Source organism: Oryctolagus cuniculus, chromosome 1 (genome assembly GCF_964237555.1).
Source record: "Oryctolagus cuniculus chromosome 1, mOryCun1.1, whole genome shotgun sequence".
NCBI classification, from domain to species: Eukaryota; Metazoa; Chordata; class Mammalia; order Lagomorpha; family Leporidae; genus Oryctolagus; species Oryctolagus cuniculus.
Window position 1 is genome coordinate 125,656,805 of NC_091432.1, and position 24,269 is coordinate 125,681,073.

At 45.5% G+C, this 24,269-nt stretch overlaps 1 protein-coding gene across 2 annotated transcripts in view; it reads left to right on the forward strand.

The window, feature by feature from the left end:
- Window positions 1-24,269, forward strand: part of NTM (neurotrimin) — a 1,090,341-nt gene that overhangs the window by 384,951 nt on the left and 681,121 nt on the right. The gene's annotated exons all lie outside the window — the stretch shown is intronic.

Sequence of the window (24,269 nt, forward strand, 5' to 3'; positions counted from 1 at the left end):
GTCAGCCCCTCCCTTCCGCTCCCTATCTTCCAACCACCTCGACAAAAACCACTGATCTTTCTGCAGCCTTCAACTAGTCTGTGCTCTCTCAAGTTTCTCACATCTGGAATCCCACAGTATCTCACTTTCACTCAGCATGACCATTTTTGAAATCTGTTCGTGTTATGGCATTTCTCGATACTTCATTCCTTTGTGTTGTCAAAGGGTGGTCCGTAATATGCGTATTCCACAATAGGTTTGTTTTCACTGGTTGATGACTATTAAGGGACATTGCCAGTATTCGGTTAGGCGCCACGAAGCCACGGTGAGCATTCAGAAACAAGCCTGTGTGAAGTCAGTTCAGGCTGCAACAACAAAATTCCATAAACTAAGCAGCTTGTACCAGCACCACACATTTATGTCTCAGCATTCTGCAGGCCGGTACGTCCACGACCGCGGGGGTGGCAGACTTGATGTCTGGGTAGTCCCACTTCCCGATTCATCCACGGTGTTTCTCGCTGGATCTTTCCTCAGTGGAATGAGGCATCCAAGCTCCCGCGAGCCTCTTTTATAAGGGCACGGATCCTCGTCATTCTGGCTCTGCCCACATGAGCTAATTACCTCCTGATAGGCCCCCACTTCCTAATATCATCCCGTGGGAGTGAGAATTTCTGCGTGAGAAATTGGAGGAGGGACACACAGATGCAGAGCAAAGCATATGGTCGTATGGTTTTGTTTCTCTTGAAGACATACTAGGAGTAGAGGCGTGGAATCATACAGTGGGAGTATGTTTAGCTTTTTAAGAAACTGCCAAATGGTTTTCCAAAATGGTTGCACCATTTTATATTCCCACAGACCATCTGTGAGAGTTTGTGTTCCTCCTCCTTTTAACCAACACTTGGGATTTTAATTATAGTCATTCTAAAAGGTGTGTAGTCGTGCCTTCATAGAGTTTGAATTTGCATTTCCCTATAATTAATAATAATAATGCTCACCATCTCTTCTGTGTTTATATCCTGTCTATTTTTGAGGAAGTGTCTTCAAATGCTTTCACAATTTTTATTGTTTTTATAGGTTTCTGTGATTGAGACTTGAAAGTTATTTATTGATTTATAGATTCTTTGTTGCTGTTGTTAAAGCTTTATTTATTTGAGAGGCAGAGAGAGAGAAAATTTGTCCATAGGCTGGGTCACTCCCCAGCAGCCAGGGCTGGGCCAGGACAAAGCCAGGATCCAGGAACACCATCGTGGTCTCCCATGTGGGTGGCCAGGGTGCAAGCACATAGGCCCTCTTCTACTTCCGGGAAGACGCTGAGGAACTTGAACCCTCCTTCTGACCCAAGCCCTTTTCTTCTGATTGTGGAATGTAGCCGTCTCCTTCATCAGGCCATTTTAATGACTTCACCTGGGCCAACTGCCTTGCAAAGGGGAGGCCTGTGGTCTCACGCCCTGCCTCTGTGCTCCCTCATGATTTCCAATAAATCCCAGCATGGTTCAAGAACATCCTGCCCTTGGAGCAGGTACTCTTATGGAGAAAGAGGTTCCATGGTTAGGTAATTGTACTGGCAGGAATGGAGACAACACCCATGGAAAAGTGTCCTGGTACCAGACTAAGGAAGGTACCAGACTAAGGAAGTTGAAATACACAAGACAACGGAGCAGACCATATTGAAGCAGGTGTGTTCTCCCAGGGGTCAAGACTCCCTGGAGCACTGGGGAAAGGCGCTTAGGTTCCCTGGACTGAACCTAATGAGTTGCAAATGCTGGGCATTCTTTGGCTTACTCTGCAACCTTGCTGTCCACTCTGCTTCCTCAGAGTTACAGATTCTTTTTTTTTTTTTTAAGATTTATTTATTTATTTGAAAGTCAGAGTTACACAGAAAGAGAGGAGAGGCAGAGAGAGAGAGAGATCTTCCATCTGCTGGTTCACTCTCCAATTGGCCGCAACGGCCAGGACTGCACTGATCTGAAGCCAGGAGCCAGGAGCTTCTTCCTGGTCTCTCACGTGGGTGCAAGAGCCCAAGGTCTTGGGCCATCCTCTACTGCTTTCCCAGGTCACAGCAGAGAGCTGGATCAGAAGTGGAGCAGCCGGGTCTCGAACCGGTGCCCATATGGTATGCCGGTGCTTCAGGCCAGGGCGTTAACCCACTGTGCCACAGCACCAGCCCCTCTGTATTCTTAGTATAAGTCTTTAATAAGGTACGTGATTTGAAGTATCTTTCCCGGTCTATGACTTATCTTTTCATACTTTCAACAGTATTTTTTGAAAAGCAGAAATTTTAAATTTTCCTGAAGTCCAACTCACCAATTTTTTTCTTTTATAGATTATGCTTTTGGTGTCATATCTAAGAAATCATTGCCTAACTCAAGATCACAAAGAGTTTTTCTCAATTTTTTTTCTGGATGATTTTACGTTTTGGTCTTTGATCCATTTTGAATTGATTTTTGTATGGCGCAAAGCATGGATTGAAGCTCTTAAAAATAATATGAATATCCCATTATGTCACTGCCATTTATAGAAAAGACTGTATTTTCTTCATTGAATTACTTTACCCTTTTTTTTTCTTCAAAACTCAGTTGTCCTTGTAAATGTGGGTCAATATGTGTACTCTGCTTTGTTCCTCTGATCTATTTTTCAATCTTTATGCTAATCCTACACTGTTGATTACTATAGCTTTACACCAAGTCTTCATATCAGGCAGTGTTAACCTCTATTTGTGTTTTGATTTTTTTCCTCAAAATTGTTTTCACTAATTTGTGCCCTGTACGTTTTCCTATGGATTTAAAAATCAGTTTGTCAATCTCTGCTTTAAAAAGTCAGCTGATATCTGGATTGGGGTTATAATCAATTTAATGATTATAGGAGAGGACATTTTAACAAGATTGAGTCTTGTAACTGATTATCTCAGGATGTGTCTCTGTTTATCTAGAACTTTAATTTATTGCAGTGCTATCTGTAGTCCTTAATGTATAGTGTTTGAAGTCCTTTGTTGGGTTTGCCTCTAAGTATTTAAATTTTGAATGTCTTGTTTGAAGGACAGCTTTTAATTTCAGTTTTAGATTTTTAATTGCCAGTGCAAAAAAAACTTGAATTTTTAAAGGATTTATTTATTAAAATATAAATACAGAGTTACAGAGAAGCAGAAGCAGAGAGAGAGAGAGAGAAAGTCCTCCATCCACTGGTTTATTCCCCAAATGGTCGCAATGGCCAGAGCTGGGCCGATCTGAAGCCAGGAGCCTGGAGTGTCCTCTGGGTCTCCCATGTAGGAGCAGGGGCCCAAGGACTTGGGACCATCTTCTACTGCTTTCCCAGGTCATAGCAGAGAGCTGGATCAGAAGTGGGGCAGCCGCGACTTGAACTGGCGCCCAAATGGGATGCCAGCACTGCAGGTGGCGGCAGGTTCCGGCCTCCAATTGATTTTTTTGCATAGAATTTTTATCTTGTAATGGTACTACACTCATTAGTTTTAATGTATTACATATTTATATTTAACCAGATATTCCGCAATGGCAGTCATGTCATCTACAAATGACAGTTTTGCTGCTCCTCTCCAGTACACATGCCCTTTACGTCCTGCTGCCTATTTGTACAAGCCAGCTCTGTGATCACAGTATTGAACAGACATCACCTGAATGGGCATCTTTTCCTCTTGCTGATTTTACAGGGAAAGTCAGTCTTTTCCTTGTATGTGCTGAGAGCTAGAGTTTTCATAGATTCTGTCACACTGAGAACATTCTCTTAATTTCCGGGGAGATTTGTGTGTGTGTGTGTGTGTGTGTGTTTTTAATCAAGAATGAATGGGCTGGCGCCGTGGCTCACTAGGCTAATCCTCTGCCTACAGCGCCAGCACTCCAGGTTCTAGTCCTGGTTGGGGTGCCGGATTCTGTCCCGGTTACCCCTCTTCCAGGCCAGCTTTCTGCTGTGGCCAGAGAGTGCAGTGGAGGATGGCCCAAGTGCTTGGGCCCTGCACCCCATGGGAGACCAGGAGAAGCACCTGGCTCCTGGCTTTGGATAGGCGCAGCGCTGGCCATAGTGGCCATTTGGGGAATAAATCAATGGAAGGAAGACCTTTCTCTCTGTCTCTCTCACTGTCTAACGCTGCCTGTCAAAAAAAAAAAAAAAAAAAAAAAAGAATGAATGAATGTTACAATGTGTTAAATGATTTTTTTCTCTATTGAGATAATCATATGCTTCCATTATTTTACTTTGTTAATATGGTTAATTACATTGATTGATTTTTTAACATTAAATTAACCTTGTATTCCTGGGATAAAACTTATAAGGTCTGGATGTACCTTTTGAACATATTTTTGAATTGATTTTACTAAAATAGTGTCTAGAATTTTATATCTGTATTCATGAGGGATTTAGGTCTTTATTTTTTGTAATGTTTCTTTCCAGTTTTATTGTCTAGGTTATGCTAAACTTATTGAATTAATTCACTTTTCTAGATAAGTTTATCTAGAATATATTTAGCTACATATAATTGATAGTATTTCTTCATTAAATATTTGTTAGAATTCACCACTGAAGCCTTGAGGCTTACATGGTTTTTGTGAGAGGGTTTTAATTTACAAATTCAATTTCTTTTATTTTTATAAAGATTTATTTATTTATTTGAAAATCAGAGTTGCAGAAAGGGGTGGGAGGAGGCCTTCCACCCGCTGGCTCAGTCCCCAACTGGCCACAACAGCCAGAGTTGCATCCAAAGCCAGGAGCCAGGAGCTTCTTGGGCCATCTTGCACTGCTTTCCAATGCCAGAGCAGAGAGCTGGATGGAACTGGAGTAGCTGGGACTCGAACCAGCACCCATAGGGAACGCTGGCACTGCAGACAGCAGCTTTACCCGTGAAGGCACAGCACTGGCCCCTCTTTTGTATTTTTTTATGATCTTTTCAGTGAGATCAGAACAGTGGGTAGCATCAGGTCCTAGATATTTAACAGTACCCTGTTCAAGGCCTCACGGATTATTAGGGCTTCCCATTGTCTAGCAGGAGCAGGCACTGTTCCCTCCAATCTTCTGCAAGGGTTGTTTATGAGCCTTTGAAAGGTTTATCTCACATGCACTGGCCAGAGGTCTGTTGAAAACTCAAGGAGCCCCCTCCAGATCTCTGGATTTCCCTCTTTCTGCGGGTTTTCTCCTTTCTGGCAGTCTATTCTGGAACTCTGTCTCACTCTTACCGACCTCCCAACAGCTCTGCTCAGGGACTCCTCTCCCTAACTGCCCTGCCCTGCGCCTGGCCTGGAAACAGGAGGAGAACTGGGACCATCGCAGGGCTCACCTCAGTTGCTTTCTGTCTCCCAGCGATTGCAGCATCTCATTGCCTGATGCCTTGAAAACCATGGTTTCACATACTCCATCTCTCTCGTCGGCTGTTGTTCTCATTACTCCATGTGAGATGCTCACTGGGTTACTTCCACCTTGGCCGGAAGCGGAAGTCCCGCGTTAGCTTTGGAATCTAGGAAACCTGTGTGTAAGTCCTCCTTGAGAGGCAGCTGCTTGTGCCAGCTGCATCGTATCAGAGGTACCATTCAGAGCAGGGGGTGAAGAGAGCACTCCTAAGAAAAAAGCCTTAGCAGTGAAAGCTAGGATAAAGTAAGCCAAGGAGCATGCTCATAACAGAAGCAGGAGGCTCCACAGCTTCCCAGACACAACCTGGTGCAGAGGGCACTGTCCGTCCCCAGAGGGCCACATTAGAGAAATGTGAGTTTCCCGACGGTCCTCTGGGTGCTGTAGACAGACTTGACAACAAGCCGTTCCACGCCTGTGATTGCAAGCTAACCGAGCTGCTTCTTGCCTGAGTGTGGAGGCATTGATGAAGACCAAGGGGACCCTGTTTATTTTAAGTGTCCTGTTGTGCCCCATCAATGCTAATGGGGGTTGAGAAGCCAAATCATCACGCGTAACATCCACCGGGAAATTTACTCTCCGGGATCTAAGTGGAAAAGTAACAGCAGCTTCAACTTTAGGCGAAACTCACGAGGGTGCAAGCTGACAATAATTGGAAATTACTTTGGTCTGACTGTGCCCAGATGTTGAGCTTCCTTTGTTACAAGGCATCGTTCTCACACTGAGTTCGTGCTCACCGGGCATGCATTTTTGTTGTAAGCTGCCTTGAAAACTGCTGTGGAAGGAAATAAAGGTGCACCACCCTGGTGTTTCAGTGGTGCTTCTTTAAGGCAAAGATGCAAAGAAGCACTAAGATCCAAAGAGAAGACGACTACCAGAGTCTACAGATACTACAGCTTCCGATGACATTTTTTAGAAAGCAATTGAGCCGGCACCGCAGCTCACTAGGCTAATCCTCCGCCTTGCAGCGCCAGCACACCGGGTTCTAGTCCCGGTCGGGGCGCCGGATTCTGTCCCAGTTGCCCCTCTTCCAGGCCAGCTCTCTGCTGTGGCCAGGGAGTGCAGTGGAGGATGGCCAAGTGCTTGGGCCCTGCACCCCATGGGAGACCAGGAGAAGTACCTGGCTCCTGCCATTGGATCAGCCCAGTGCGCCAGCAGCAGCGCGCCGGCCGCGGCGGCCATTGGAGGGGGAACCAACGGCAAAGGAAGACCTTTCTCTCTGTCTCTCTCTCTCACTGTCCACTCTGTCTGTCAAAAAAAAAAAAAAAAAAAAAGAAAGCAATTGAGACATTAACTATTATAACATGCCTACATTGCAACAGGCAGCATGTTAGACACTTGACATAAGGTATGACTTTTTAAACTTTTTTAAAAATTTATTTATTTCATTTATTTAATAGGCAGAGAAACAGGGAGAGGCAATCAGGAAGACAGGGCTCCTGCCCACTGGTTCACTCTCCAAATGCCTGGGAACCAGGAACTCAGTTCTGGTTTCCCACTTGGGTGACATGGACTCAACCAGCTGCACTATCTCCTGCTGCTTCACAGGGTGCACACTACCAGAAACCTAGAATTGAGCATGGAGCTTGGACTGGAATCCAGGTCTCCGATATGGGATGTGGGCATCCCAACTGGCTCTTAACCACTGCACCAAAAGCCCAGATACTGCTTTTACTTGTCACAACAAGGATGCATGGCATGATCTCAAATATATGGAGAAGAGAGGGGTCATGTACCTTGTCAGATGCAGTGTGCCTACCTTCAAATCCAAAGACCTTTGACTATGCTATTTGAAGAATATTTTGGATAATCTCTACTTAGTTTCTTCTGTGAGGTAACCACGGAAACCAGAAAGCTCTTGGTCTTTGCAATAAGACACTAAGAGTTTGGAAGACCAGCTCCAACTATAAACTCATGCATATTTTTAATTCAATAGATGTGTATTTCAGGTGATGAAGTGGAGGTGAGGGAATAAGTCAGCTTAGACTCTTTCCAATAAAGCTGGCAATCCAGTGTTGGTACCATATTTATGCTCAAAATTTTTGAAGCAGTTGGTGTTTGGCACAGTGATGATGTCATTTGGGATACCCACATCCTGTATCGCAATACCTACTTTGAGTCCCAGCTCCACTCCACATGTTAGCTTCCTGCTAATGTGCACCCTGGAAGGCAACAGGTGATGGTTCAAGTAGCTGGGTTCCTGTCACCCATATTGTTGCTCTAGATTGAGTTATGGGCTCCTGGCTTCAGCCTGGCCCAACCACAGCTATTCTCTCTCTCTCTCTCTCTCTCTCTCTCCCCCTCCCTCTCCCTCTCCCTCTCCCTCTCTCTTCCTTTTTCTCCTTCTCCTTTTTTTTTGCTACCACTCAAATAAATCACTTCCTCTTAAAATCTTGAAGCATTTCAGATTTTGAATTTTCAGGTCAGGGATGCTCAGCCTTTACTGGAAACTAGGAGACAAAGAGATTTTCATTTTTGTGTGTGTTATGATACCATGCTTGTTCTTTTCCACTTTTGTCTTAGCACACTGGGTTTAGTGTCAAGAAGAAACGGGATAGATTCCTGAGTCCCCCAGTTACTGGCTGAATGATCTTATGCAAGTCACCAAATATTTCAGAGTTTTTATTTTCTCATCTATAACATGGAGATAAGAGGAATACCTTCAACAGGATTTTTGTATTGTTACATGTGAGAGTGTTTCTAGTAGATTTAGCACATTAGCTGTTATCATGAGTGCTTAATAAATAGTAAATATGCATGAAAGCACTGGCTTTGGGGTCAATGTGCCTAGAATTGAGTCTCACCTCTGTCTATAAAGAATCGTGTGGCTTTGTTCCAGCTGCCTTACATCTCCAAACCCAGCTCCATCCATTGATGTGGGCATTAAGAATCACATTGCCTGTCTTTTAGGATTGTTGCAAAACTCAAGGAAAAGAATTCCTCCAAAGCACCAGGAAAATGCTTGGCATATAGTCATTGTCTAAGAAACAATGACCCCCACAAATAAAATTATGACTCTTTCATTATTATTTGTTCATACATCCGGTCTCCACTGTGCCATTACCATCATGTGCTCAAGTAGAGTTCTCCAAGGTTCCAGACACACAAGCCTGCTTGTTGTACTGCAATGGGGGGAATATTATGCCTCTCCAGGCAGTAACTCTTCTCCCAAGCCACCAGCCAGAATGAACTGTTTGGCTTCTAGACAGCAGCATGTCAATTGCTTTCCTGCCAATGGGAGACTTTGGTGAGATCCCTTTCATGTGGATTCATAACTGGAGAGCAAGATTCCAAGGTCACTCCTCAAGCGGATAAATAATTGAGTCCGTGTTTTAATTTAGAAACAAGCAGAGCTCTTGATCTTAGCTCATCTCTACAGAGAGTAATGCAGGAAGATGAGAGATAATCTACTGATGAGAGTAGATATGCTGATGTGAGAGTTCTATATTCTGCTTCTTAATAGACCCCAGTGATGAGAAAGGCGGCGGAGACAATTACGGTGAGATGCCTGACTCATCTGGTTTCGCGTCATTGCACATGGTGGGAGCTTCAGAACCAGCAGCACAGCAACAGGATCATAGCCATGGTGACCAGCTTCCAAATAAGGACACTGCACGACCATCAAGGCTCGCTGTTCTCCCCCGCTATGATTTGCTGGTCTGAAATATCAGATCTTCTTTATCTATCATTGCTGTCACACACACCCAGTATCTATAATATGTATCTCTAATCTCTAATTTTCCCAACGAGAACATGATGACTCCCAAAGGTTAAATGAAATATCTAAAGTCTCACAATTGACTAATGGAGAGGAAGCAACAGATTCTAACTCTTTGACCACAATTTACATGATTACTTTCTGAGAATCTCAACATTAAGGGCATTTATTCCTGTTTTGTAATTTCTCAGAAGAGGAGCCACTGGGCCAGAGAGGCTAAGTGGCCTGGTCTCCAGGGTCACAAGGCCACTTAACAGCACAGCAGACACTGAGACCCTATTCTTCCGATCCCACACTGCTACACAGTGACAACAGGAAAATCCTCTCTGGAGGATCTAGCCATTGTAAGATCTGAAGCATTATCTTCTGCCATTCGCATCATCCACTGGTGTTTTAAGCTTGTTTGCTATGGCAACCATCAACATATTAAGCCCCTCAAAGCAAGGTTGGGAAGGCAACTGCAGCTCGGCTATTGTCCCTGGCAATGGATGGAGAAGGGCAAAGCCGAGGATCAGTGTCTGATCCTCTCCACTCAAGTGATGGAGTGGAGCAGCTGCTGGGCAGAGTCTTCTCCTCAGTGGGTATGCTGCCTGCTGTCTACCCCAAGATGGGTCCATGGTAAACATACCACAAATAAAGCAGGAATAAAGAACACATCACCCCTTTCTTCCTTTCTTTCCCCCCTCTCCCTCCCCCTTCCCCCTTCCCCCTCTCCCTTCCTCATTCTTCCTTCCTGCCTTCCATTTTTGCCCTCTCTCTCTCCCTCTCTCTCTCTCTCTCTCTCTCTCTCTGTAAAGGATAGCAGCCTTCTCAAACCTATGTCAAGAATATTATGGCCAGGCAGACAACCTTAAATCATCATACATCAACCCTCAAAAAGACCAGATGCTGAACTTAATAGGGAATAGAATCGAAACATAGCCAGAGAATTGAGTTCTTGTCTCCCCGCTCCTTGATTTTATTTCCCTTCCCCTGATGTCTTCAGCAAAGAGATGTGTGTGTGTGTGTGTGTGTGTGAGAGAGAGAGAGAGAGAGAGAGAGAGAGAGAGAGAGAGAGAAAGGCAGGATGAGAGAAAGAGACACTTGTGAACACACTGAGTACATCTGCTAAAGACACACAGTGTTTGAAAGGTGGCTGGCTATTCATAAACGCTGCGGTGGCAGAGTTCAGCAAGGGCTGGGGAGATGGCAGCGTGGTGGCCACGAAGGTGGTGGCAGGTAACAAGAAGGCCTTAGGACCAATGCAATTTCTTTGAACCAAGAAGAGAATTCATGGACATAGGACTTTTAAAAAAAACACTTTCCCACATTGACATTACTTATCAGGCAGATCATCTTTCAAAAGGAGGTCATTCAGAACACATCAGAGGAGGGAGGGCTATGTTTCTATAGCAGGGACTACAAACCAATACTGTAATCAGTGCTAATGGGCAAGTGTGCTGTGGAGGGGAGGGTGGTGCACAGGTATCTGGACCATGGCTTTGTTCTCCTGTCCAGATGTTGTGCCAGCTGCAGGGAGATGAGCAGCCGTGGACCTCACCTTCTCTACTTGTCGAATGCATAGCTGGAGGCTTCTCTCTTTGGCTGCCCATCTGGCTCCTGGCACCAGGAAGTAAAATTATTATTATCTTTTCCAAATGAAAGCCTTTCAATCGCAGCTGTTAATTACCAGATGATTATTAAAAACACATATTGCCTACCGAGGTTTGAGAAGACAACTCACGCGTGCTGTCTGGCCTCATTCTCCGGCACTTTCTGTCTCAACACATGGCCGCGTCTCTTCAAATGAAAAAAATGTGGTTTTGTTACACACACACACACACACACACACAGGCAAATGCAAACAAGAAAGGTGCTGAGAAGTCCAAGACAGCATTTATGGCAATCAGGACCTATTCCCTCTGCACAGCAAGCTCTGGATTCCCAAACTGCCACTCTTAGCCCAACACTGGACTCTGATTACCTCCAGGTGGAGCACTTTCAACCACCTGCAGCCCCTCTGATGGTGCCAGGGCCTGTGCACCAAGGATGCCTGAGCAAAAGACAGAAAGAGAAAGCCCCGCAGAAGGGCACTGATAAATTATAGATCTCAGCTCTCATGCTGGGTCTCGGGTGAGGGACAGATGGAGGCTGCCTGAGCAAGCACAGCCTGTGATGGGAAGAACAGCCAGAAGAGGCACATTCTTTGCAAGATAAGGAGAAATTGCTGGACATTATGGCTGGATAAGGAAGAGGAAGCAAGCTGGAGGGAGTGGGAGCGACAGCTCCAATGTCCATGGGCCATGACATGGGTTTTCTGTCTGTGGTCCTTCGTCTAGTAGCCAACATGGTCAGATCAATAATCGAAGAGCCTTTTGTCCTCTCTCAGTTCTCAGCACAGACTTAGGCACAGTGGGGAAGACAGACACCAAAGACGGGATATCTCTTCTTGTAGAGTTTACAACTTAGTTGACAACAGAGGCTACAGTGGATGGAGTGATTCATGAACAAGGGAGTAGACAATTGGTGCCAAAATCACAAATCCAATCAATGCTTGTTGAATTTTTATCACAGCACACGTCAAGTGCTGGATCAATAAAACAACTAGGAAAACATGAAATAAAATTCTTGCTCTCAATGAGCTTATATTCCTGAAGAACAATAGAGACTATACAAAATTTGAGGAAATAAAATATGCATAAACTCCATGGAGAAATCAGAAAGCTCAGAAAGAGAGTCTCGATGGGGGTGAGTATAATTACAAGTAATAAGTCCAGGGTAGCTCCAGGGAATGAATGACATGAAGGAGGTGGGGGATGAGCCCTGTAGATATCTTGGGAAGAGCATCACAGGCAGAGGAAGTTGCCTCACAGGAAGCATTGAAGCAGAAGCAAGCTTTGCATGTTCTAGAAATACCAAGGAAGCCACAGTGACTGGAGTGGAGTGACAGGGACAGTGAGAACTAGGGAGGATAAAGTCAAAGAGGAAACGAGCCGGCGGTGTGGCTCACTAGGCTAATCCTCCGCCTTGAGGCGCCAGCACACCAGGTTCTAGTCCCGGTCGGGGCGCCAGATTCTGTCCCGGTTGCCCCTCTTCCAGGCCAGCTCTCTGCTGTGGCCCAGGAGTGCAGTGGAGGATGGCCCAGGTGCTTGGGCCCTGCACCCCATGGGAGGCCAGGAGAAGTACCTGGCTCCTGCCATCGGATCAGCGTGGTGCGCCGGCCGCAGCACGCTGGCCGCGGCGGCCATTGGAGGGTGAACCAACGGCAAAAGGAAGACCTTTCTCTCTGTCTCTCTCACTGTCCACTCTGCCTGTTAAAAAAAAAAAAAAAAAAAAAAAAAAAGGAAACGAGTGCTGATGAACATATATGGCCTCAAAGGCCATTGCAAACTCTTTGGGTTTGGTTAAGAAAGAGATGGAAACTTATTGGACTGTGTTGAGCTGAAGAGAGATAAGACTTGGCTCCGTCTCTGACACAAGCCCCTGTGGTGCTTTTCCAACCTGAGGGTCTGTCAGAATCACTTGGAGCCACATGTTGCTAAGACCCACCTGTAGATTCCATGAGTCTTGAATAGGATGTGGAATTTGCACTGCTAGGAAGTTCCAGTGCTGCTGCTGCTGCTGTCTTTAGCATCCGACTGATTTGCCCTCAGATAAATAATAAAAACCATGGGATAAGAGATCAGAGACTCCGTCCTGGAAGGAGGAAGATTGAGTCTAAACCCTGAAAAATAGATAGAATTTTGAACAGAAAAGGTAGAGCCATTCAAGAAAATAGAAATTGCATGGGCAAAAGCAAAGTTGTGTTTCTTTCTCTCTTTTTCTCCCCATTTTCTTGCAGCTGGAAAGAAGGTAGGGTGGTTTTTTAAGAAAGAGTGTACAGAGGTTTACAAACATGTCTACACAGTTATCTACCTGGAGATCTCCCCGAGACCCAACCTGTGTTGTGGTAGAGTTGGCTTCCCTGGTATACCTGTTCATTGTCCACCTTCTTACGCCATGTTTAAAGGAAAAGGAGATTTCTCATGGCATCATCTGCCCTTGGTCACCCCTGCAGAGTGCCTGCTCTCATAGCCTCCCAACACCCCTCCCTCCTGTCTTGGCCCCATTTTTCTGTTGCAGGCCACCAACTCATTCCTTCATGGTTCAGGTCAACTCTAGCCAAAGGCTACTGTGAGTGACAGGCTTTTACTGAAGGCTTGCTGAGTCTGGAGAACCATCACAGAGCTCAGGACAAAAACAACTAAATATTGGCTACTAGCCAATCAACATTGGCTGTCCAGCCCTAAACATTCCTCTGCCATCCAACACTCTGCAAATTTCACCTTGGTTGGTTTTCTACAAGGCTCAGTATCCTGAATCAGTACTGGGTTCATTTTTATCCCCTGCAAAACCCACTGCCCCATTGCTGTTGAAGCTGACTCGCTGATCAACCAGGCAGGAGGACCACTCCTAAGTCCCTCTTCCACTGTGGTGTGAAACAGTTTGACTATCCCTTGTCTCCTTACTCCTCCTCATCTTTGAAGCTTTTCATCACACCCCTGCCCCCAAAGAACTCATCAAGCCCATTTCTTAAGAAAAAAGCAGAGTTCTCCTGGAAAGATAAAGTACATGCTCTTCTTGTGGCATCTGGCTTCAAAAGCAATTTACATAGAGATATCTTTCTCCCTCTTCTAATTACCCATGATGTACCCAGATCAAATGCATCTTAAATATATCTTTTTAAAAGACAGAGCAAAATTAAAATACATGCCTCTGCCTCCCAATAGTGGCTGGAAGACAGCACACACTTGGCTTTCCCTAGGCCTTCAAAAAAAGGGTGAAGAACTGTAAGGACCTCTTGATGATTTAGTGAGATGAGCTTACTGCAGCAGCAGGACTAGCTGCTCATCAGGTGAGTAAAAAGTGGGGCCAGCTAACAGACATGTGCCTGAGCAGGAGTTTCAACAAAGTATGAAAGACTATGTCCACCCTCTGGAGGACAGTTTGAAAAGGTAGACAGATTTTTAATCAATATCTAAGGACAACCATTCTGGCAAAAGTCTTCTGGGAGGATTGTAGAATTGAGATTCTGGAGAGCTAGCCCAAGGCAAAACAAGATGGCAGGTGAGGACTGACATTGCTCCCCCTTGTCCACAGAATCTAACCCATAACTGCTCAGGGAGGCGCCCTCTGTGGGCATGCATTGTGTAGTGCATCGTAATCAAATGTGTAGGATAGCATAGTTAAGGGTTGGGTGAGAATGTGCAACGATAGGGTTTTGGAGTCATCCTATATGGATTCAAAATCTGAAGTGTTCTGGAATTTACCAGTGGTGTGACCTTGGGCAAGTTATATAAACTTTCTATCCTGAGTTTTCCATCTGCTCAGAGAGGTTGTTAGCGAAGATTAAATGATGTAAGATTAAATGATTAAAAGATTACATGCAAAGGATGTTAAATGACCCTGAAAATTGCTTGAATGTCCAGTAAGTGTTTGTTATCAGGGCCCTCAGTCCCATGGGAAGTCCGTAATCCTCAGGAAGTGGACTTTGAGTTCAAGCCTGGGTGCCAAGGTACCAGCCATTGCTAATGAAGATGTGTGTTGAAAAAGAGAATTGTTTTATAGTAGCATGTTCATTTTCACAGTACCTAAGTTTGTTTGTTTGAAATTGAACTGTAATTCACATACTATAAAAATTAGCTTTTTAAAATGTACCATATTGTACTTTTAGTGTAGTCACAAAATATTGCAACCACTACTATTATGTAATTCTAGGATATTTAATCACTCAAAAGACACTTAGTCACTTCTCCTTCCCTTCCTGCTAGCTCCTAGATACTGCGCATCTACTTCCTTTCTCTATGGATTTGCCTATTCTGTATATTATATATATATATATATGGAATCATTCAATATATGACCTTTCATGTCTAGCTTCTTCATTTAGTTTATTTTTTCAAAATATATCCATGTCATAGCACAGATCAGTGCCTTATTTCCATCTCTGTCTGAATAATGGTTCATTCATTGTGTGGGTATACCATATTTTGTTTATCTGTTGTCAATTGGTGGAAGTTTGGGATACTCCCAGCTTTGGGGTATCATTAAAAATGCTGCTATGACCATTCACATACATGGGTTTTTTGGACACATGCTTTTGTCTGGGCTCCATACCTAGGAATGGAATCGCTAGGTCTCCTAATTCTGTGCTTAGTGTTTTGAAGAACTGTCAAACTGTTTTCCAAAGTGATGTTCAAATTTTACCTTCCTACCAGCAACCTAAGAGGGTCTGCACATCCCTGCCAAGATGTGCTTTTGTCTTTTGTCATTTTTATTATAACCATCCCAGGTGATGTGAAGGCACATCTCATCATTTGTCTTTCCAATTCTCTAGTGACTGCCGACATCGAGGCTCTTATCAGATGTACATTGGCCATGTGTATGTCTTAAGCACATCAATTTCTTACTTGATGTAGCTGAGATTAGGAAAATAGACTTAAGTGCAATTGTCTAGGGATAACATACACCCTATAAAGAGAAGGAGCTGTGGAAATATATGTAAATATATGTGTATATAAATACAACTAAGACCAGGGTTAGAGTCCTTGTCATAACAAACATTCAGGTGGCTGCTGCAGTTATAAAGAATAATTTCTCTTGGGAAGAGAAGAGCAAGAAAATTCCTGGGCCACATGGAGTGGGGCAGTGAAAGAGGGAAAGAAAGAGGAAAAAAAGTTTTTAAAAGGATTTGCAAAGTTCAGGAATGGATCTCAGCTGCCTCTCTGAGATCAAAATTTAGAGTTCAAAGGGTTCCATTAGGATTAGGGACCTGCCCAAAGCCAACAGTTGCTCTCTGATGAAAGACAGTTTCCAAGATCATTGCAAAGGCCGGCGCCACGGCTCACTAGGCTAATCCTCTGCCTTGCGGCACCGGCACACCAGGTTCTAGTCCCGGTTGGGGTGCCGGATTCTGTCCCGGTTGCCCCTCTTCCAGTCTAGCTCTCTGCTGTGGCCTGGGAGTGCAGTGGAGGATGGCCCAAGTGCTTGGGCCCTGCACCCCTTGGAACACCAGGAGAAGCACCTGGCTCCTGCCTTCGGATCAGGTGGTGTGCTGGCTGCAGCGCGCCAGCCGCAGCGGCCATTGGAGGGTGAACCAATGGCAAAGGAAGACCTTTCTCTCTGTCTCTCTCTCTCACTGTCCACTCTGCCTGTCAAAAAAATATATATATATCATTGCAAGCTCCAGGAGCCAGATGATAAAATCTCATCAAGTTATGCTACTAAATAAAAATTCTGCTTTTTGATAAATTTATTTGAAATCCAGAATGATAAAAAGAGGCAGAGACAGAGAGAAAAAGATCTCCCATCCATTGATTCACTCCCCAAAATGGCAGCAATAGTCAAGGGTGGGCCAGGTCAAAAGCAGGAGCCAGGAGCTCCATCCAGGTGTCCCACATGGGTGCAAGAACCCAAGCACTTGGCAATCTTCTGCTGCTTTTCCAGGCACATTAGCAGTGAACTGGACTGGAAGTGCAGCATCTGGGACTCGGAGCAGTGCTCCAGTGTGGGATCCAGCATCGCAGACATTGGCTTAACCTGCTGTGCCCCAGTGCTGGCCCCAAAATAGCTCTAGAGGACGGCTGCTTAATGCTTCAGTACGTTGGACTAAAATGCTGCTTTGTTTTCATTCATGAAACACCTTGCAATTGAAGAACAGAAAGCTGCTTTCCCTTACAATTTTTCTTTTTTTTTTTTTTTTTTTTTTTTTTTTATTTATTAATTTTTTTTTTTTTTTTTTTTTTGACAGGCAGAGTGGACAGTGAGAGAGAGAGACAGAGAGAAAGGTCTTCCTTTGCCGTTGGTTCACCCTCCAATGGCCGCCGCTGCAGCCGGCGCACCGCGCTGATCCTGGCAGGAGCCAGGAGCCAGGTGCTTTTCCTGGTCTCCCATGGGGTGCAGGGCCCAAGCACCTGGGCCATCCTCCACTGCACTCCCTGGCCATAGCAGAGAGCTGGCCTGGAAGAGGGGCAACCGGGACAGAATCCGGCGCCCCAACCGGGACTAGAACCCGGTGTGCCGGCGCCGCAAGGTGGAGGATTAGCCTATTGAGCCACGGCGCCGGCTCTCCCTTACAATTTTTCAAGCCAGAAAAAAATAGGCACAATTTTCTGAAATACATTTGACTGCTGGTTCTAAGATCTTGCAGGGCCCACGCCCCGTTTTCTCATGTGGCCTCTGCCTTTATTTGTCACTTCCAATCTCTGGACTCTCATTTTGCCCTACTTAGAGGACAGCAAAGGAAAATCACGGGCATTGTGATTCTCTCCCTTTTTTTATGTTCACCTGGTTTCTGCAGCTCTAAGATATGTAGATCAGCTCCCATCTCCATGTTGCTGAAAATAACTCATTTAGTCTCATTGGGCAGGTCAGCACTTGGGTTTGATGTGGCTCTTCCATTTGTGAATAAGATCAAAGCGTTTCCTAGTATATGATGTTATTCAATCAACTCTAAATTCTCCAAAAAGGGCCCTTAAATGCTCCTGTTTATCCCACTTATTTCAGTTCATTTCTGCAGCTTCAAACACAAGTGACTTTCACCCAGGTCCATTAAGAGAAAATAAAGGTCATGGCTGGGGCACCAATCATCACCTTTCCAGATTTTCACACGGCTCTGTGTATGCTGATGTCAATCTTTTCAATTTTCCTCCTGATTTAGTGGAAGCAATCAGAACAGAATTGGCCATGGCTGGCATGGGCTGCAACGCTTGCTTGAAGAAATTCACCAACAGCAGGCTACGGGCTGGCTGGACCCCACTATTCAACCCACCAAAATCCACTTACACAGATAGGGAGTTCTCTTCCCGGTCTCGGAGGCAGAGGATCCCACTTCTCCAAAAACTGCTGGGGGCGCTGTGCATGTCAGTTACTCTTCACACCTGCTGCCTGGGTAAACCTGGGCCCTCCGGCCTGTCTCCCTGCACTTGTCCATCTGATGACCTGTTGTGCTCCTCTACCATAATGGCTAGGGAGAGGCATGCACTTTCCAATCCACTATCCCTGCCGCTTCCTAACTGGGTGATCTTGGACATATTTTGTGTAAACTCCCTCGGCTTCTGTGTATTCATCTGTAAAGTGAAGATAATTAAAGAACCCGTTTCCTAGGGTTGTCAGGAGAATTAATGAGATTAAGCATAGCAAGCTCTTAGTACAATAGAAGGTACAAAACCCACCGTGCGCTTTGCTACTTCCTCACCCAATTTGTTATTTATTCACCTGATCGTCCACGCTGGACCCTCCTGTGCCTTTGAAATATCCATTTCTCTTCTTCCTACTCTGTAGCTAGGTGGCCCCATTTCCAGTTCATTGTACCAGAGGAAAATCTCCAAAATCCATCACCTTCCTCCCATTCCAGCACTGTCGGTTCATTTGGACCGCAATGCCTTAGAGGATCTGGCTCGCATCTCCATCTCCCTACCCGTCCTGTCTTCCTCAGTCCCATGAGAGTCCTTTTCCAAGACACAGAACTGGCAAAGCCAAGTTGAACTGAGAGCTTTTTCAGGGTGGGGTCTTAGGAGGGGAATTTTTAAAGGCAGAGTGGACAGTGAGAGAGAGAGACAGAGAGAAAGGTCTTCCTTTTGCCGTTGGTTCACCCTCCAATGGCCGCCGCAGCCGGAGCGCTGCAGCCGGCACACCGCGCTGATCCGATGGCAGGAGCCAGGTACTTCTCCTGGTCTCCCATGGGGTGCAGGGCCCAAGCACTTGGGCCATCCTCCACTGTACACCTGGGCCACAGCAGAGGGCTGGCCTGGAAGAGGGGCAACCGGGACAGAATCCGGTGCCCGGACGGGGACTAGAACCCGGTGTACCAGCACCGCAAGGCGGAGGATTAGCCTAGTGAGCCACGGCGCCGGTCTCCAAATGTGCTTTTGATGAAATAGTTCTCTACTTTTGATTTTCACCGATCTTTTTGTCCAAGGAAGGTCCCATTATCTCAAGCCCAGTCCTGTTTTATTCCATTGTATTTGCGGTGTTGGTTTAAAGAGAGGGCAATGAACTAGATCTTAGTGCTATCTGGTTGTGCTGACTCTTGCCTTAGCTGGCACATGTGGTGAAGATCCTTGGATGACATGGGTGTCTGCCACATGTATTCCCCCTTTCTCATGTGCTTTAGTCATTTAGTCACATTTATATGTCCCAGTTTATTTTTGACTGATTCTGTTGATATACTCTAATGTTTTACATTCACATTAATGCAGTAATAATCATTCGTTAATCCATAGCTCTAATGTGATGTGTGTAATTATTAGCCAAATATTTAAGTCTTGCTTTAATGAAAAAAAATATTTTCATGACAGCTGACAGTGATGCTACCTTCCTGTGTAGACATGTTAGTATTTCTTTCATCACAACAAATTAACTCCTAAACCACCTAGCATGTGTTCGTACTATGGTAAAACTCACTAATCCATGGTGCTGGCGCCGTGGCACGGTAGGTTAATCCTCCTCATGCAGTGCCAGCATCCCATATGCACACTGGTTCTAGTCCCGGCTGCTCCTCTTCCAATCCAGCTCTGTGCTATGGCCTGGGAAAGCAGTGGAAGATGGCCCAAGTCCTTGGGCCCCTGCACGCAGGTGGGAGACCAGGAAGAAGCTCCTGGCTTCTGGCTTCGGATTGGCACAGCTCCAGTCATTGTGGCCATCTGGGGAGTAAACCAATGGAAGGAAGACCTTTCTCTTTGTCTCTTCCTCTCACTGTGTGTAACTCTACCTCTCAAATAAATAAATAAAATATTTAAAAAAAAAAAAAAAAAAACCTCAGTAATCCAGCTGCTTCTCCCATTGTTCCACTGAGAAGGATCCGGCTGTCTTATTTCTCCTCCTGTTTTTTTTTTTTTTTCACATTTAAACACTATGGAATTTAACATCTCATGTCATTAAAAATTATTCTGGCCAGCGCTGCGGCTCACTTGGCTAATCCTCCTCCTGTGGCACCGGTTCTAGTCCTGGTTGGGGCGCCGGATTCTTATCTGGTTGCCCCTCTTCCAGGCCAGCTCTCTGCTGTGGCCCGGGGAAGGCAGTGGAGGATGGCCCAAGTGCTTGGGCCCTGCACCCGCATGGGAGACCAGGAGGAAGCGTCTGGCTCCTGGCTTTGGATCAGCGCAGCATGCTGGCCGTAGCAGAGATTTGGGGGGTAAACCAACAGAAAAGGAAGACCTTTCTCTCTGTCTCTCTCTCTCACTGTCTAACTCTACCTGTCAAAAAAAATATTCTAAAATGTTATTTTAATAGCTGCTAAATAGGCCGGTGCCATGGCTCAATAGGCTAATCCTCCACCTGCGGCGCCAACACCCCAGGTTCTAGTCCTGGTCAGGGCACTGGATTTTGTCCCAGTTGCTCTTCTTCCAGTCCACCTCTGTGCTGTGGCCCAGGAGGGCAGTGGAGGATGGCCCAAGTCCTTGGGTCTTGCACCCGCATGGGAGACCAGGAGAAGAACCTGGCTCCTGGCTTCAGATCAGCGCAGTGCGCCGGCCATGGCAGCCACTTGTGGGTGAACCAACGGAAAAAGGAAGACCTTTCTCTCTGTCTCTCTCTCTCACTGTCCACTCTGCCTGTCAAAAAAAAAAAAAAAATAGCTGCAATATAATCTTTCCATGGTCAGGCTGTGATTTATTTAACATTCCTATATTGTTTGACCAACAAGATAATTTCCAGTTACCTGGTCAATGAATAATGCTATAAAGAACAGCATCATTCATAATTTTTGTCTCCATCGATAGGAATAACTTATTGACAACCTGTAATTGTGCTTAAAGTAGCAGCTGATGGCAGTCTCCTTCAGGGCATAGATGGATCTGACAACAAAGAGACCCAACAAAGGGGCTGTGCAGGAGCGGACGATGAGGAAGACAGGCAACAAATCTATTAGGCAATGAGTTCCCATTCATAATTTTACTGCCTCACCCTCTAATCTCAGAAGCAGAGTTCCTAGGCGAGCTTAGAGTGGTTACACAGGCAATACCATGGTCAGGCAGTCGGAATATTTTTTTAAAGATTTATTTATTTATTTAAAAATCAGAGTTATACAGAGAGAGGAGAGGCAGAGAGAGAGAGAGGTCTTCCATCGGATGGTTCACTCCCCAATTGGCCGCAACGGTCAGAGCTGCACCGATCTGAAGCCAGGAGCCAGAAGGTTCTTCCAGGTCTCCCACGTGGGTGCAAGAGCCCAAGGACCTGGGCCATCTTCTACTGCTTTCCCAGGCCATAGCAGAGAGCTGGATCAGAAAAGGAGCAGCCAGGACTAGAACCGGTGCCCATATGGGATGCCGGCACTTCAGGCCAGCACATTAACCCACTGTGCCACAGCTCCAGCCCCAGTCAGAATATTTTTAAAAGATTTACTTATTTATTTATTTGAAAAGAGAGAGAGAGAGAGATTTTATCTGCTGGTTCACTCTCCAAATGCCCACAACAGCCAGTGCTAGGCCAAGCAAAACCAGGAGCCAGGAAACTCCATTCAGTCTCCCAGGTGGATGGCAGGGACCCAAGCACTTGAGCCATTATCCACTGCCTTCGCAGACATGTCAGCAGGGAGCTGGATAGGAAGTGGATCAGCAAGGATTCAAACTGTTGCTCATGGGAGATACCAGCATTGCAAGCAGCTGCCTCAGCCTCTGTGTCATGCCTACCAATTGGAACCTTCCATGGGCCCCAATGAAAGATCCAGTTTGCCCTTATTCTCTTTTGTCTTTGAGCTTTTCTAATTTGGTGATTCCTTTCCACCTTCCTTCCTCTGCTTCTTGTTTCCTGTCCTCTAACCAAGAACGCATGATTGGCCAAATAGCTGTTGAGTAGCTTGCTAGGTAGAGGGAGTCCGTTGTGAGAGAGATACGCCCGCTTCCTAAAGGAGTGAACCTCCACACTCACAGGATACAGGGTCAAGAACTTGTACTTCTGCCCTAATTGTATAATCCATTTAACATGACCCCGGCCATTTTTCTTCCTTCGCTGCTGTCTCTTACTTTGGGGTGAGCAACCTGTTAACATCCAGCCTCCTCCCCTTCACTTGGCTCAAAGATGTGCAAGTACAGTTACTATTTCTCTCAAATGCCCTGAGCTAGTCTTCTAAGAGATTGCCACTATTAGCATCAGTATTAATAATCTAAATAACAATATCAGTATTACCAGCAGCACAGTATCCCCCTGTGCCACCATTCACAATCATTATTTCTATACCTCTTTTTTTATTATTATTATCTTCCCACCTTCACCCAGGGGCTGCTCAGACAATTAAAATCCAATATTAAGAGCAAAGAATAATTAAAAGAACATGGAGAACAATAGAAACGAGATGACAAATACTGAAAATGCCAAGGGAACATAACCAAGGGGCTAACTTCCCAGTGACAGGTGCTAATAAGATCAAGAAGGAATATGTGACAGAATCTTTCCTGAGAACTCGAAAATTCTCTCCTCCTTGCTCAGTGGCCTTTTTGCCACTGAGGTCTCAAGAGGTGCTAGATTGTATAACACTTATTTAGCTGATCCTGCCAAAAAAGTGTGCTACTCGGGGTGGGGGGAGGGCAGAGCGGGGATGAAAAAAAAAAAAGCAAAGGAAATCTCTCACTTTGAGAGCCGCTCTGAAGACTGTTTTGCCTGGGGCTGCAGCTGGCAGGGCTCCCTGTGCTCTCCACCATGGCCCAGATCCTAGAGAAAACCTTGTGAAGCTCCTGCTGGCCGCCACCCTGCACTGTCTCAGCTGCTCTGCTGTCTTACGGCTTCCAACGCTCAGTTTCTCCATCTGGAAAATGCATACATTGTTCAGGCCTCCGGCTCCTGCGAGAAGTCAGGTAAAATGTTTGTTTAGGTACAAAACAATAGGAATGTGACAATCATCTTGATGAAGGGCATAGATATTAAAAATAGAGGGTGAGGGGTCAGCACTGTGGCTCAGGGGATAAAGCCACTGCCTGCGGTGCCAGCATCCTATTTGGGCGCAGGTTCTAGTCCTGGTTGCTCCAGCTCTCTACTATGGCCTGGAAAAGCAGATGATGGCCCAAATACTTGGGCCCCCACACCTTCGTAGGAGACCTGGAAGAAGCTCCTGGCTCTGGATTGGCACAGCTCCCCCCCCCCCGGCCCCCCGCTGTTATGGCCAATTGGGGAGTGAACCAAGAGATGGAAGACCTCTCTCTCTCTCTCTCTCTCTGCCTCTCCCTCTCTCTCTATGTAACTCTTTTAAATAAATAAATAAACCTTAAAAAATACAGAGTAAATGAGATTTTACAGTTTGAAAAAAAAGTCAGGAGAGAAAACAGAAGAAATGGAAAGATAAGGTTAGTTTTTCTTTCCTGGATACCTTTTTGTTTGAGATTTGCTTTACTAATTTGAAAGTCAGAGTGATAGGGAGAGAGAGAGGGAGAGACAGAGAAAGAGAAAAAAAAGATTTTCCATCAGCGGTTCACTCCCCAGATAGCCACAGCTGCCAGGGCTGGGCCAGGATAAAGGCAAGAGTCAGGAATTCCATCCAGTGGGTGCAGGGGTCCAAGTGCTTGGAACATCTTCCCCTGTTTTCCCAGGTTCATTAGCATGGATCTGGATCACAAGTGGAGCAACCAGGGCTCCAATATAGGATGCTAGAGTCGCAAGCAGAGACTTAAATGTGCCACAACATTGGTCTCTTCCATGGATATCTTGACAAGGCGTTTTACACTGAATAAAGAATATACCGCTGGTTGTTGGTAGATACTGAATAGTGACTTACATCTGTGGAGCTCTGTGTTTTTTGTTTGTTTGTTTTTTGCATCCCCTAACTGTCCCTCCTCCCACAGATCTCACAGCAAGACAAAGATGAACATTGCTGGGCCCAGACAGAGGTGTAGGGGCAAGAGCATGGGAGCCAGCTTCAGGGACCTTGGCCACTCCCTGGGTTTTCATTCTTGAGATAAATATCCTCCGTGGAAATGCAAAGAGCAGCATAATCCTCCACATATCATCTCTCGCCATGCCAATTTTCTTATGTATACAAGAAGAATGAGGCACCGTGGAAGCTGCCCCTCCCAACTCTCACATTATTTCCTTTGTTCACGATGAGAGACTGAGACCCAGGAAAGGTGACTTATAAAAAGCCATATGTCTGGCTGGATGCTTGATTTTGGTCAGTTCGTTCTGGAATGCAGCTTTGTTCCATGTCACGAAGCTACTTTGTATCCCAGATGTCTTGAAGATAGCAACATCTCTCCTTTAGATTCAGTCACACCTCTAC